This window comes from Sus scrofa, chromosome 11, assembly GCF_054392235.1.
Source record: "Sus scrofa isolate SSC_HxYL_T2T_F1_AM1 chromosome 11, Sscrofa_HxYL_maternal_Yorkshire_Landrace_v2.0, whole genome shotgun sequence".
Taxonomy (NCBI): domain Eukaryota; kingdom Metazoa; phylum Chordata; class Mammalia; order Artiodactyla; family Suidae; genus Sus; species Sus scrofa.
In genome coordinates this window covers 60,845,347-60,858,511 of record NC_139393.1, presented here as the reverse complement: position 1 = coordinate 60,858,511, position 13,165 = coordinate 60,845,347, and the positions used below count along the sequence as shown (strand labels likewise).

Here is a 13,165-nt window from a genome sequence, read left to right as displayed (position 1 = left end):
AGAATAATCAATATTGGAGAATTCTGCGGTCATCTAATCTACTGTTTTATTTTGCAGTTATGGAAGTGCCCCAATACATATATTATATATTTTCCTGGGTGAATGATATTGAAAAATAGCATTCTTGGTGGGAAGGCAGTTAGAAGTGATTGCAAGAATGCAGAGCAGTATTTAGGAACCAGCCAACATCAGACAGATTTGCTACTTCACCTACAATAAGTGCACCAGCATCATTTTAGGTCAAAAGCCATCTTATCTCCATTTTATTATGTTAATTTTTTTCAAGGACTCTTTGTTAATCCCTAATATCTGTTTCCTCTTATTCCATTAGCAACACTAAATATCATATAGGAACATGAGAACCTGGAATAATAAATCCTTTCTAGTTCTCCTTTGAACCATCTCAGTCAAAAAATGAAATTTCAGTTAATAATATGGAAACAGTGCTTCTGGGAAATTTCCTAAAAATATCGAGTATGCTCCATTTGGCCCCTTATGTTGCCCTTGCTCCTCATTCTCACTATCTGGAATACAGAAATCACATTGGGATTAAAGAATAATCCTGGACAATGAGTCAGGAGTCACAAGTTGAGCCTGGTTGAGAAGAGACAGAATACGTTTTTGCCTATGACAATCAAGGGGCCATAGCATGCCAGCTATGGACTACTCAGATAGCTTTTATGTGCAAAAGAAATATACTTCTGTGTAATATTTCAGATTTTGTATCATTGTCATCTTAACTTAATTTTAGGCAACAGAATTTTGTTATCTGGAAGTGGATTGCTACATGTAACAAAACCTGAAAATTTTGCATTGGCTTAGTAGAAGCAGACAAGAAATAGGCAGCAAAGAGTTGGAGACAGAGTAGAAAACTGATGATCCTTTTTATGAGGTAGGAAAAAAAAAAACCATATGATTAAAGAATGACTTGTTTCACTGTAGAAGCCAAAATATAATCCAACCAAAACGTTGTTATGGGAAAATTATAGAAAAATGTTTAATGCGGATGTATATTTGCCACATTTTGCTCCTTTCAGCCAAATTCTATGAAAGAGGTAAATTTAGCCTTGATCCAGCCAGAATGTAAGCTGAGAAGAGAATAGAGTAGAGCCTTAAAAAGGAATTTTCTGCCTGTGCTCTACTATCTAAAATTTCTGAGTCTGATATTTTCGAGCCTGGAAGGTTAAAGAAGCCGAAAGAGATTAGTAGTGAGGGGGTTTTTTGGTTGGTTGGTTGGTTGGTTTGTTTCAATTTGTCAGTACTGGCAATTCTGATGTCACCGTAAGGTACAGATTTTGGACTATTAGATTACAAAGTATTTGTGGTGTTCCTTTTCCAGCCAGGTCCATGTTATCAGACATACTTCAAGTATTTTCCTGTAAGTTGAGAAGTGGAAAAATAAATAAAGACTTCATCTGAATACTCAGAACTATATTCACATGAAATCTTTGTTACTTGCACATAAAAGTGACTGGAAAAATTAAATTACAAAAATGCTATGTTTTGGAGTTCCCTTCTTGACACAGCAGAAACAAATCCGACTAGGAACCATGAGGTTGTGGGTTTGATCCCTGGCCTCACTCAGTGTGTTAAGGATCTGGTGTTTCTGTGAGCTGTGGTGTAGGTCACAGATGTGGCTCAGATCTGGCATTGCTGTGGCTGTGGTGTAGGCCTGCAGCAACAGTTCTGATTAGACCACTAGCCTGGGAACCTCCATATGCCCTGGGAGCAGCCTCAAAAAGACAAAAGAACAAAACAAAACAAAACAATACAACACTATGTTTTGACTGGAATGAATTTCCAAAACAACTAAAAAGCATAGTCTACAAAATCATGTTCATTTTCTAAAGCTGCATCTGCAAACCATCAAACACACTTCTGCAGGAGGAAGTCAATAAGAATGTGAAGCCTTCAACAATGGACTAATATACATCACTTTTATTAGATATTGTAATGTAATCATTTTCTGATAACACCCAAGAAAGAATGCCCAGAGAAAGCCAGGGGTTTCAAAGGAAAATGTGGGGGTTGGGGGATGAACTCCTAAAAGAACTCTTTGCTGACAGATAGGATATGGGATGACTAAGGAATTTATTTTACTGATGGCAAAGAAAGCTTTTATGTTTCCAAGAAAATAGAATTTAATAACCTCTTTTATATGTTTCACAATTTCTTTTTTTTTTTTTTTGTCTTTTTGCTATTTCTTGGGCCGCTCCCACGGCATATGGAGGTTCCCAGGCTAGGGGTCCAATCGGAGCTGTAGCCACCGGCCTACGCCAGAGCAACAGCAATGCGGGATCCGAGCCACGTCTGCAACCTACACCACAGCTCACGGCAACGCGGGATCGTTAACCCACTGAGCAAGGGCAGGGACCGAACCCGCAACCTCATGGCTTCTAGTTGGATTTGTTAACCACTGCACCACGATGGGAACTCCACAATTTCTTTTTTTAAAATTTAAATCTCATGGTTATTCTATTCCTATTATTTTACTGTATAACAGGTATTTTTGTTGGCAATTAATTGGCCTGGATTTCTTTTCCATGGTCTCACATGCTGAGGCTTGATTTAATTATATAATTCAGTTCATGCCTATATTAATTCAGTTCATTACCTATATTAACCTGTAAAAGCCTTATACATGAACGTGTAAATGTATGTGAATGTATGTATTTATGTATATATGCATTTATGTATATATCTATTTATTTATTTTCTTTCTTTTCAAGTCCGCACCTGCGGCATATGAAGGTTCCCAGGCTAGGGGTCAAATCAGAGCTACAGCTGCCAGCCTAGACCACAGCCACACAAGGTCCGAGCCATGTCTTCAACTTACACCACAGCTCATGGCAACACCAGATCCTTAACCCACTGAGCAAGGCCAGGGATTGAACTCACAACATCATGGTTACTAGTTGAATTTGTTTCCACTGCACCATGATGGAAACTCCCTATTTTCTTTCTTGTGAACCAGAAGGAGAAGAGCATATAAAAACAAGTGGTCTTAGACCTTGAAGTAGATGTAGCTGAATTGCCTTTCTTTGGTAGGTTGAATAAGTTCTTGGTTCAAGAAAAATGGTGTACATAGGTCATTTAACAGTGAAGGGTTGAGATTACAGAAATATTTATGGGGCTCCAATATTCTTTCCTTCATTCTGACATAGTAATAAAATCCCAGGTTTTTAGCTGGTGCATTTTCATTTGGAAAAAAGGATTTTCTCTCAACCAGGAATGGCCGTATGATTACACTTCTGATCAATGAGAGGCATGTGTAAGTGCCAGCTACCAGCTTCTAAGAGTCATTAGAAAAAGACATCTCTTATTTTCTCCTTACCTCTTTCTTTCTTCACTCCATCTTTCCTGAGAGCTAGAATGAGATTTTGTTTCCCAGATTGGATTAGTAATGAGGATTGCCAGGATTTCTGATGACCTTAGGGCTGTCATACCAGCCTTGAGTGCTTACACTTGAAATTTATATTTTAGGGAAAGAATTCCTCTCCTATTTAATTCACTGCTCTTTTTGGCTTTCAGTAGCTCACAGCAGACCTTAAGTCTAACTAATAATCTAGCCATGTGTTTTATACACAAAAAATACACTAGCTTGGTTATTTATCATTTAAAAAGGGGGGGATGTCAAGACAGGAAGAGGACAAGGAATACATAGTTGTTAAAAATTTAACCTATGGAGTTCCTGCTGTAGCTCACCATAGTATCCATGAGGATGTGAGTTCGATCCCAGGCCTCACTCAGTGGTTTAAAGATCTGGCATTGCCACAAGCTGCAGTGTCCAGTGTTGCTGTGGCTGTGGTGTAGGCCAGTAGCTGCAGCTCTAATTCAACCCTTAGCCCAAGAACTTCCTTATGATGCAGGTATGGCCATAAAAAGAGAGAGAGAAAAAGAAAAGGAACCCCACTGGAATGCAGCCCATCCACATCCCTGTTATTACCCTTCAAGAGTTGAGAAAATGGAAAATTTTAGAGGTTAAATAAAAATGCCCCAAATCACACAACTGGTAAATGATTTAGCTGAGATTTAAAACCAAACCTGACACATGGTAGGTTATAATAACTTCAGGATATTTATATTCTTACTCTCTCTCTATATATATATAAAGTATATATATAGAGAGAGAGAGAAAGAGAGAGAGAGAAAGAGGAATGAAGGATAGGGTAAAAGAGACTATAGAAGGGTAACTTAACAGAATTAGAGATGATAGGACTTAATATTGTGATGAGAAGATGTTGGCTGCTATAAATTGAATAGAATGAAAAAAAATGGAGTTAGAAAAGGAAATGAGAAAGCATAATTTCCATGGAGGCATAAGGGAAAAGAAATTTCTGTGCAAATGAATTTCAATGGGATCAGTCATTCTTTGGGCACAATTCTAAATTGAAAAAGTTCAGAAATGTAGAATTTTAGAATTGAAAGATAACATCAAATAATTAAGAATAATAGTTTCATTCATTTTAAAACCCCAAATGCTAAAGTTTCATAGATTTGCTTTTACAGGTATTGTGAACATTTTACTCAAAACCTAACCATTAGATTACAAAGAAAAGAGTTCAGTAATGTCAAGTTATGTTAACAGACATATTTATATTTTATCCACTTGGTATAACCAATTTTCAGTTCCTTTCTACAACTGTATTGTATCAATTATCATATAACTTTAAGCCCATTGCCATTGATGTCTGAGTACTAAATAGTATTGGCAACATTATGAAAATGTAAGAATATGAATCATGCTTACTTTAAATGAGAAAAAAATACATTATCCCAGTTTTTTGAATTGCATTTGCCTGAGGATAGTTAGTAGGATTGTTATGTTGATACATTGGAAATGTTTGATGTTATTTAATAGGAAAGAATTTTCAGAAATGTAAAAAAATCTTTGTCAACATATTTTTAGGCAAATTACCATAGGACCTGTAATAAATGGAAATATAAACTATGCTATGAAGGCTAAAATAATGACCAACAATCCCTACTTTTTTTATCAGAAAAATTACATATTCTACAATTGTAAAAACTGTCACTTACTGATACTGAGTTTGTTTTCAAGCCAGTCTAAACTACTCTCATTTGCTACTCTAATTATTGTATTTAGACTCAAATTTCACTTCTGACATTTCTCAAAACATTTATGATTTCTCTAATATGTTATGCATCTTTAGTAAAAATGAGAGATTTTTAAATGTTAAAAAACCTTTCGCTATGTGATTTAATTATCTAATCAAATAAGTCTATTCACAAAGTATGTACAATGTTGTTAATTATCTTTACCTATCATCTATCAATATAAACCAGAATGGAAATGAAATACAGGTATTCAACACATATTAAATAAATGAACAATATATTGGTAATTTGTAGGATAGAATCATATCCAATTATTGAAGTGTCATTTAAAAAGGAAAACACATCTGACATTTCTGAGCTATTTGAGGTGAGGGTTCAATTTTCAGACCAAATCGGTGGGCTGGATGTGGTGTTTCCCTTGTGGAGTCCAAAGCATTATTGTAAATCCCATCCAGAAGTCCCCAATCTTCTAATTCTTATCTATGGATCAATTTAACTTAGCTAAGCATCAACATACACCAACCCACACCCTCTGGAGCAATATGCTAAATTATCTACATTGGCCTCGATTTTTGAAATAGAAAGCCCTGTTCCTTGTGGTAAGTTGGTTAAGGATCCAGTGTTATTACTGCAGTGGCTTAGATGTCTGCTGTGGTGTGGGTTCCGTCCCAGGCCCAGGAACTTGCACATGCTGTGGGCATGGCCAAAAAAATAAAATACATAAATTTTAATGCCATTTGCAGCAATGGATGGACCTAAAGATTATCATACCAAGTGAAATAAGACAGAAAGATAAGCATCGTATGCTATGCTATCACTTATATGTAGAATCAAAAAGATACTCATTTACAAAATAGAAACAGACCCACAGACTTTGAAAACAAATTTATGGTTACTAAAGAGGAAAGGTGTGGGGAGGGATTGATTGGGATTTTGAGACTGCCATATGCACACTATTATATGTGGAATAGATGGTCAACGGGGACCTGCTGTATACCACAGGGAACTCAATTCAGTATTTTGTGATTATATAGGAAAAGAATCTGAAAAAGAATGACTATGTATATGTATAACCAAGACACTGTTGTGCAGCAGAAATTATCCTATTGTAAATAAACTATACCTCAATGAAACTTTAAAAACAAAACAGACAAACAAGAACAAAAAATAATTTATCTAGGGATTTTCCCTTGTGGCTCAGCAGTAGCGAACTTAAGTATCCATGAGGATGAGTGTTTGATCCCTGGTCCCTTTCAGTGGGTTAAAAATCAGGCATTGCTGTGAGCTGTGGTTGTAGGGTCTGCCACAAGCTCAGATTTGACCCCCTAGCCTGGGAATTTACATATGCCGCACGTGTGGCCCTTTTTAAGTAATGGAAACTTTAACCTTTATCAACTGCCATCTTTTTTTTTTTTTTTTTTTTTTTGAAGCTATGATACAAGGACAATGAGAGTAAGCCTTAACAAAGGCTTCCCAGGGCAATCTTCTAGGAAGAGAGACTAATATCTGTGACTTGTTTCTAAACAATCCATATCTATGGAAGCCAGTATGATAAAATAAAATTTCCAGTAGATGCTACATTAAATTTCAAATCAAATAATCACTACTTTTAAAAACACATCAACTCATGTAATTTATGTCATTATCATTACTAATATATTCTGTCCATAATCAAACAAATAATCATGGGTTACTGCTAGAACAAGGACTCTCTAATATTCATCCCAATGTTTTTCTATTTTGCAAATATTGGTAAATATTTAGATTTAAATATCCTCAAAAATTTTTTTTGACCTTATGACTGAAGTTTAAATGCATAGATTCACATACATGGTATAATTAGATTTATTTCTCTTTTCCTTAGTTTCTGAGGAAAACTTTAAGGGGCGGGAAACGGGGACACCATCTCATTAACTGAACACACAAATTTATTATACTCTTTTAGAACCAGTGTATGGAAGGTAATACCACTTAGTCACATTCAGTGTAGGAGGAATCAGAAGTAGCAATTTGTATAAAAGTCCTGATCTTAATATCCACCCTCTGAAAAAGCTATTTTACCAGTAGTGAAACAAAGCAAAATGTGAGTCACTAGATGAGTATCTCAACACGATTTTGTTTACTTAAGCTTTTGAAATTCAGTAAATTAAAAATATATATACTCTTAGGAGGGATTTCTTTTTATACTTACATAGCATAAAAACAATTTTTTATAAGAAGAAAACATTGTAATGAAACTTTATTATTTTTTTTAATGAGATTGTGAATTCTTCCAAATATTCAAGAAACAGATTATTTGAATCTTTTTTTCATGGCCGCACCCATGGCATATGGAAGTTCCTAGGCCAGAGGTTGAATCTGAGCCACAGCTGAAACCTTCTTCATGGCTGCAGCAATGCCAGAAACTTTAACCCATTGTGCTGGACTGGGGATTGAACCTGTGACTCCACAGCAATCCCAGGCATATTCTTAACCCACTTTGCCACAGCGGGAACTCCACGAAACTTTATTATAATAAAATTATTGACCAAAGCAGGAGTTACTGTCGTGGTGCAGTGGAAACGAATCCAGCTAGGAACCATGAAGTTGAGGGTTCCATCCCTAGCCTTGCTCAGTGGGTTAAGGATCCGGCGTTGCCGTGAGCTGTGGTGTAGGTCGAAGATGTGACTTGGATCCTGCATTGCTGTGGCTGTGGCTTTGGCTGACAGCTGTAGCTCTGATTTAACCCCTAACCTAGGAACCTCCATATGCCATGGGTATAGCCTTAAGAAAAAAAAAAAAAAAGAAATGTACCTTGGATGAAATTGAAGTAAATGAATACTGATCTTGACAGTGATTAACTGTAAACCTGAAAAATTATTTCAGCTTGATTCAGTTTTTTCATGTGTAAAGTGAATGCAGTCATATGTACCTAATATGCATTTTAATATAAATGTTTATTGAAGTATAACATACTTATAGAAAGATGCCTAAATCATAAGTGTTTGGCTCATCATATATTCATAATGTGAAATCATTCATATAACCATGATCCAGATGGAGAAATAGAATATTAGCAGCATGATAGTAGCCACCTCAGCCTCCTTTCTTGCACATTTTCTACAGTAAGCATTTATTAATAAGAAAGTGTTTCTAAAAATCTTAAGAGACTCAGCTCAAATGAAACACCTGAGAGCTCTAACAAGCCACTAATACCTACTTGCCAAAATGTAGTCACTATTATGGCTGTGACACACAAAATTAATTTTTCCCAACATATATTCTAAGTTCTTTGAAAGTATGATATAAGTATGTTTGATCCCTGGCCTCGCTCAGTGGGTTAAGGATCCAGAGTTGCCACAAGCTCCAAAGCTTGCAGATGTGGCTCGGATCTGCCATTGCTTGTGGCATAGGCTGGCAGCTGCAGCTCCAATTTGACCCCTAGCCTGTAAACAACTTCCAGATGCCAAAGGTGCAGCCTTAAAAAGAAAAACGGGGACTTTGCTGAAAGTCTGCATGAAGTTAGAGGCTTTTTTGGGCACCAGCCACCCTGTCTCCTTGCATGACCCAGCAATAAACCACTCTCTGCTCCAAACTCCAACTTTTGGTATTGTTTGGCCTCACGGTGCTTTGGTAACAGTTATAAGAGCTACATTATTGTATTTAAAAATCAAAGACATTATAAGACTAAAAATAGTAGAATAGTAAGAAAAGTTAAGCCAGAATTTCAAGAACTTTAATAAGAAGCCTGGGGCATGGATATTTTTTTTTTATCATTATGGATATTAAAAGTGTTATTTATCTTAAACAATAACAACAACAAAAAAAAGGTTATCCTCTTAAAGGGAGGAAAAATACGTATTTTAAAATACACTCATATATGGAGTTCCTGTTTGGCTCAGCAGAAACAAATCTGACCAGTACCCATGAGGACGCAGGTTTGATCCCTGGCCTCACTCCAACGTTGCCATGTGCTGTGGTGTAGGTCGCAGACGCAGCTCGGATCCTGTGTTGCTGTGGCTGTGGCCTAGGCTGGCGACTACAGCTCTGATTAGAAACCTAGCCTGAGAACTGCCATATGCCATGGGTGCAGCCCTAAAAAGACCAAAAAAAAAGTTTGCACTTAAAAATAAATGAATAAATAATAACACATATAAAATCAATATATCTTTTAATTTTTTTTCAAAGTGTTATTTAAAAACAAGACAAAACTGCTACTCATATGTGAAGGACATGAATAATTATTTGTGTGTTAAATGTAGCTATAATAAAGTCTAATTCCTTTTTTTGTTTTTTAGAATTTGATTTCTGATTGCTTTCAAAGCCTGCTCTCTTCCCCTTCTCCCTCACAGCCGGGTAAGCTAATAAGAAGTCAGGTGTTCCTTTTTTGGCACTGGTGGAAAGTTGAAGCCAGGTAAGCCCCAACCCATGGATTGTTTGCAGTTATATAACCCATTGAACTCTCATCCCAGGTCCACCTCTTAGCCACCATAAGACTCCAACCTAGTTGCTACCTAGGTTGCTACCTACGTCCAAAGTCAATTTTTGGACCCACTGAGGAGCCTTTCTTGCTCTCTCCAGAGAGCTACATTATTGTATTTAAAAATCAAAGACATTAAGAAGAAAAGAATAAAGGTTTAACCAATGAGTTTGGCTAATTATGAAGGTTGTCATATATTCTGTTCTGTGAATACGATTTAAGGTATATTTAAACACTTATTAAATTAGTGTTTGTAAAACTGCTAGTAGAAATCACAAGTTATAATTCTATCAATATTCAAATAAAGGAAAAAATAAAGCTTGTAAATTTGCACAATCAAAAACACAGATCTTTTTGCTTTTTAGTGTGTTTTTACAGACTAATTTCATCAAGTTTACCTTTTAGTCAAAATATACATTGAAAAATCAAAATAGTCCTTCTTAGTTTTATTTATAGTGTATCAGTAAACTAATAATAATCATGTAAATTACTAAGAAACACTTAATAATACCCAATGTTCAGAACAATGCTTTATGATACAAAAGCAAAGTATTTTATACCATAGATGTGGGAGAGAGAGAGAAGAGAGAGGGAGGAATAAAAGGAGCAGAAGGAGGGGGATACAAAGTTTCAAGCATTTCTTTAATATCACTGACTCACTATACTAAATAGGATTTTTTGTGCATCATAAAAGAAAAAAACTGCTAATGTCAGAATCATAGCGGGCTAAATAAGAACAGATGTTAGTAAAATTTCGTTCTCATTCAAAAAAAAAAAAGTAAAACCAAATGTGTTTATCTGTATTTGGTAATTTAAATATTTCAAATACATGTTATTCTTTTTTATTTTGAAAATTCTAAATCCTTCCTGATTTTTCTTTAACTGTTCCCACCCTTCCTCCTACAACAATTCTATATTTATTGTTACTCCTACTTGATAAAATGTGCTAGCTTCCAAAGTGTTTCTTTCTCATTTGTTTCTGTGTTTCATGCTGTTTGTTAGTCATTAAAATTTCTTGTGCCTCTATACGTATAAAAATTTACTTAGAGAGTCTGCATTATCATGCTCTCTGAAATAATTCTGGATAAGAGAATAGCCAACTTACATTTCTTAATAGCAACTTCAAAATAAAATACTATTCCATTTAAAAAAATCAATAAATTCAATATTTTATACATGAAAAGGTTAGATTAAATAGTTTTTGCTGTTGTTGTTGTTTTTAATTGCTGTTTAGGGCTGCACTCATTGCATAGAGACGTTGCCAGGCTAGGGGCCAAATCAGAGCTACAGCTGCTGGCCCACACTATAACCACAGCAATGCGGGAAGCAAGCCGCATCTGTTACACCACGGCTATCTGAAATAGGATCCCCGACCCACTGAGCAAGGCCAGGGATCAAACCCACATCTTCATGGATACCAGTCAGAATCATTTCCACTGTGCCACAACAGGAAACTCCTAGATTAAATAGTTTTTGTTTCATATTATTTTAATTTGGCCAGAAAATTATATGCGTGTTCCTGAAATTTTCTTTAGCATTATTTACTTCGAATACAACTCTAAGGAAGAGAGAAGAGACACCAGTAACCATTCAGCTCTGGCAATATTATGTTTATAATTGCATGAGTGAAAGTAGAAATATCCTGAGTATTCATTCAGAAATAACACACCAGAAATATTCATAGCAAATAATCAACATAAAAAAATAATACCGATGGTTATCCCTATGTCCAGAATTGTCCCAGTAATCATGTAATATATTTATTGTTCATCCTTAATAAAATATGGTGAGTGTATTTAGTCAGCAGTTTTCTTCCTATTTTGAGTGGCAGCAGTTAAGCCAATAGCATGATTGGTTCATATATAAGGGGGATGATTGGAAGAAAATATAATAATTTAAAATCAATTTCATTTAAAACCAATATGAAAGGCAAGTCATGAAATGAAGAATGTTTATAAAGACACATTTGCCAAATTCACATTCAAAAATTTAATGATCCTTAAGCAATAGGACAGCCATGGCTTTTTAAAGTATTTTTACATCTTTGAATGTATTGTAATAAGCAAACCTTTGCTTAAATCTAGTTTAAAAATAAACTAATAAAAACGGAAACATTCTTCATATGGAAACATACTTCATACCTAACAAAATTAAAATTAGAAGTATAATTATAGTTAGCATAGATTAGGAATTTACACTTTTTTTTATCTCCTAAACCATTGTTTGCTAGAACTCATATACCTGACTTATAGTTCACTGACTTCACTATTTTGAGTAGTTTTTCTGGTTGTTTACAATTATTCACCCTAATCAATGTAAAAAAAACTTTTCCTCACATGGAGCCAAAGGCTAACATTTAACTCTCTGTGTGTGTGTGTGTGTGTGTGTGTGTGTGTGTATGTGTGTGTATTTTTAAAGAGATCTCTATTCCCTTTTAATTGATTTAATAATTTCTTTTCACCCAATTTCTCTTATCTATCTACTTTCATCCCCTATTAGTTAGATGATAGATAACCCAACACTTTTGGAGTTTTTCTGTTCTCTCATGTGTTTTTCCGTGTGCTTCTTTCTCTTTTGGGAGTTGACTTCCATTAATGAAATAGCATTGAAATTAAAACAGAATTGTTTTAAAAAATACCATATAAATTTATGACACATTCAATGCTATTTCAGTTTCCTCATGTGTGGATTTTTACTGTTAAAAAATCTTTGTGAGATGCAAATTAGAGTTTATTAAAATGTTTTAGTTTATAATTTAAATATAGAAAATAGAGTTTATATGCCTCTCTAAACTTTTTCTTAAGTGTTATTTTCATGTTTCTTCAAATATGTCTTCAGTGTTGGTGACCATTCATATCTGGGAAAGCTTAATGGGAGTTATGCAAGCAGGATTTTTGATGTGCCAGAATGTATTATAAGATAACCAAAAACATAATCATTATTTGGTAGGATATTAGATTTAGAGAATTATAGCCCTTAGTTTTAGGCCCCCAGCTAGCCACTGCATTTGCCATCATGACTATTGAATTCTGTGTGTAATCCTTAAGATCCTCAGTATCAAAAATGGCACCTGGAAAAGTCATCTGTAGGTCTACCCATATAACTCTTTTCTAGGCCTCTCCAAATTTCTCTCCTTCCCAATTATTGGTCCATAAGCTAAACCACTTGGTTGCGTATACCTATGATCCCATGATTATATGTGCATTTTTACTATGAAGACTTTTTTTTTTTTTTTTTTTTTTTAAGGGTTGCACCTTTGCACCTTTGGCATATGAAAGTTCCTAGGCTAGGGGTCATTCAATTGGAACTGCAGCTGCTGGACTACATGTGTGCCACAGCCACAGCAACATGGGATCCAGCCCTGTGTGTGACGTACAATGCAGCTCACAGCAATGCCAGATGCTTAACCCACTGAGTGAGGCCAGGGATTGAACCTATATCCTCATGGATACTAGTAGGGTTTGTAACCCACTAAGCAACAACGGGAACTTCCTGAAGATCTTTAAACACAAAGTATGTGACACACATTGTGCTCAAAGCAAAACAGTATCTTTTAGGGCCATGTATGACTGGAACTATAGATTTTTTTTCCTGACCAGGATTATCAATGTAATGTCTTCCTCCTAA

The 13,165-nt window shown here is 35.3% G+C and overlaps 1 long non-coding RNA gene across 1 annotated transcript in view; it reads left to right on the top strand.

Annotated features, from left to right (window-relative positions):
- The window catches only part of LOC146398656 (uncharacterized), a 329,428-nt gene that overhangs the window by 309,789 nt on the left and 6,474 nt on the right, over positions 1 to 13,165 (top strand). Inside the window, exon 4 of the long non-coding RNA XR_014819683.1 lies at positions 9,411 to 9,472. This is a non-coding gene — a long non-coding RNA (uncharacterized LOC146398656). The remainder of the gene's footprint in view (positions 1 to 9,410; positions 9,473 to 13,165) is intronic.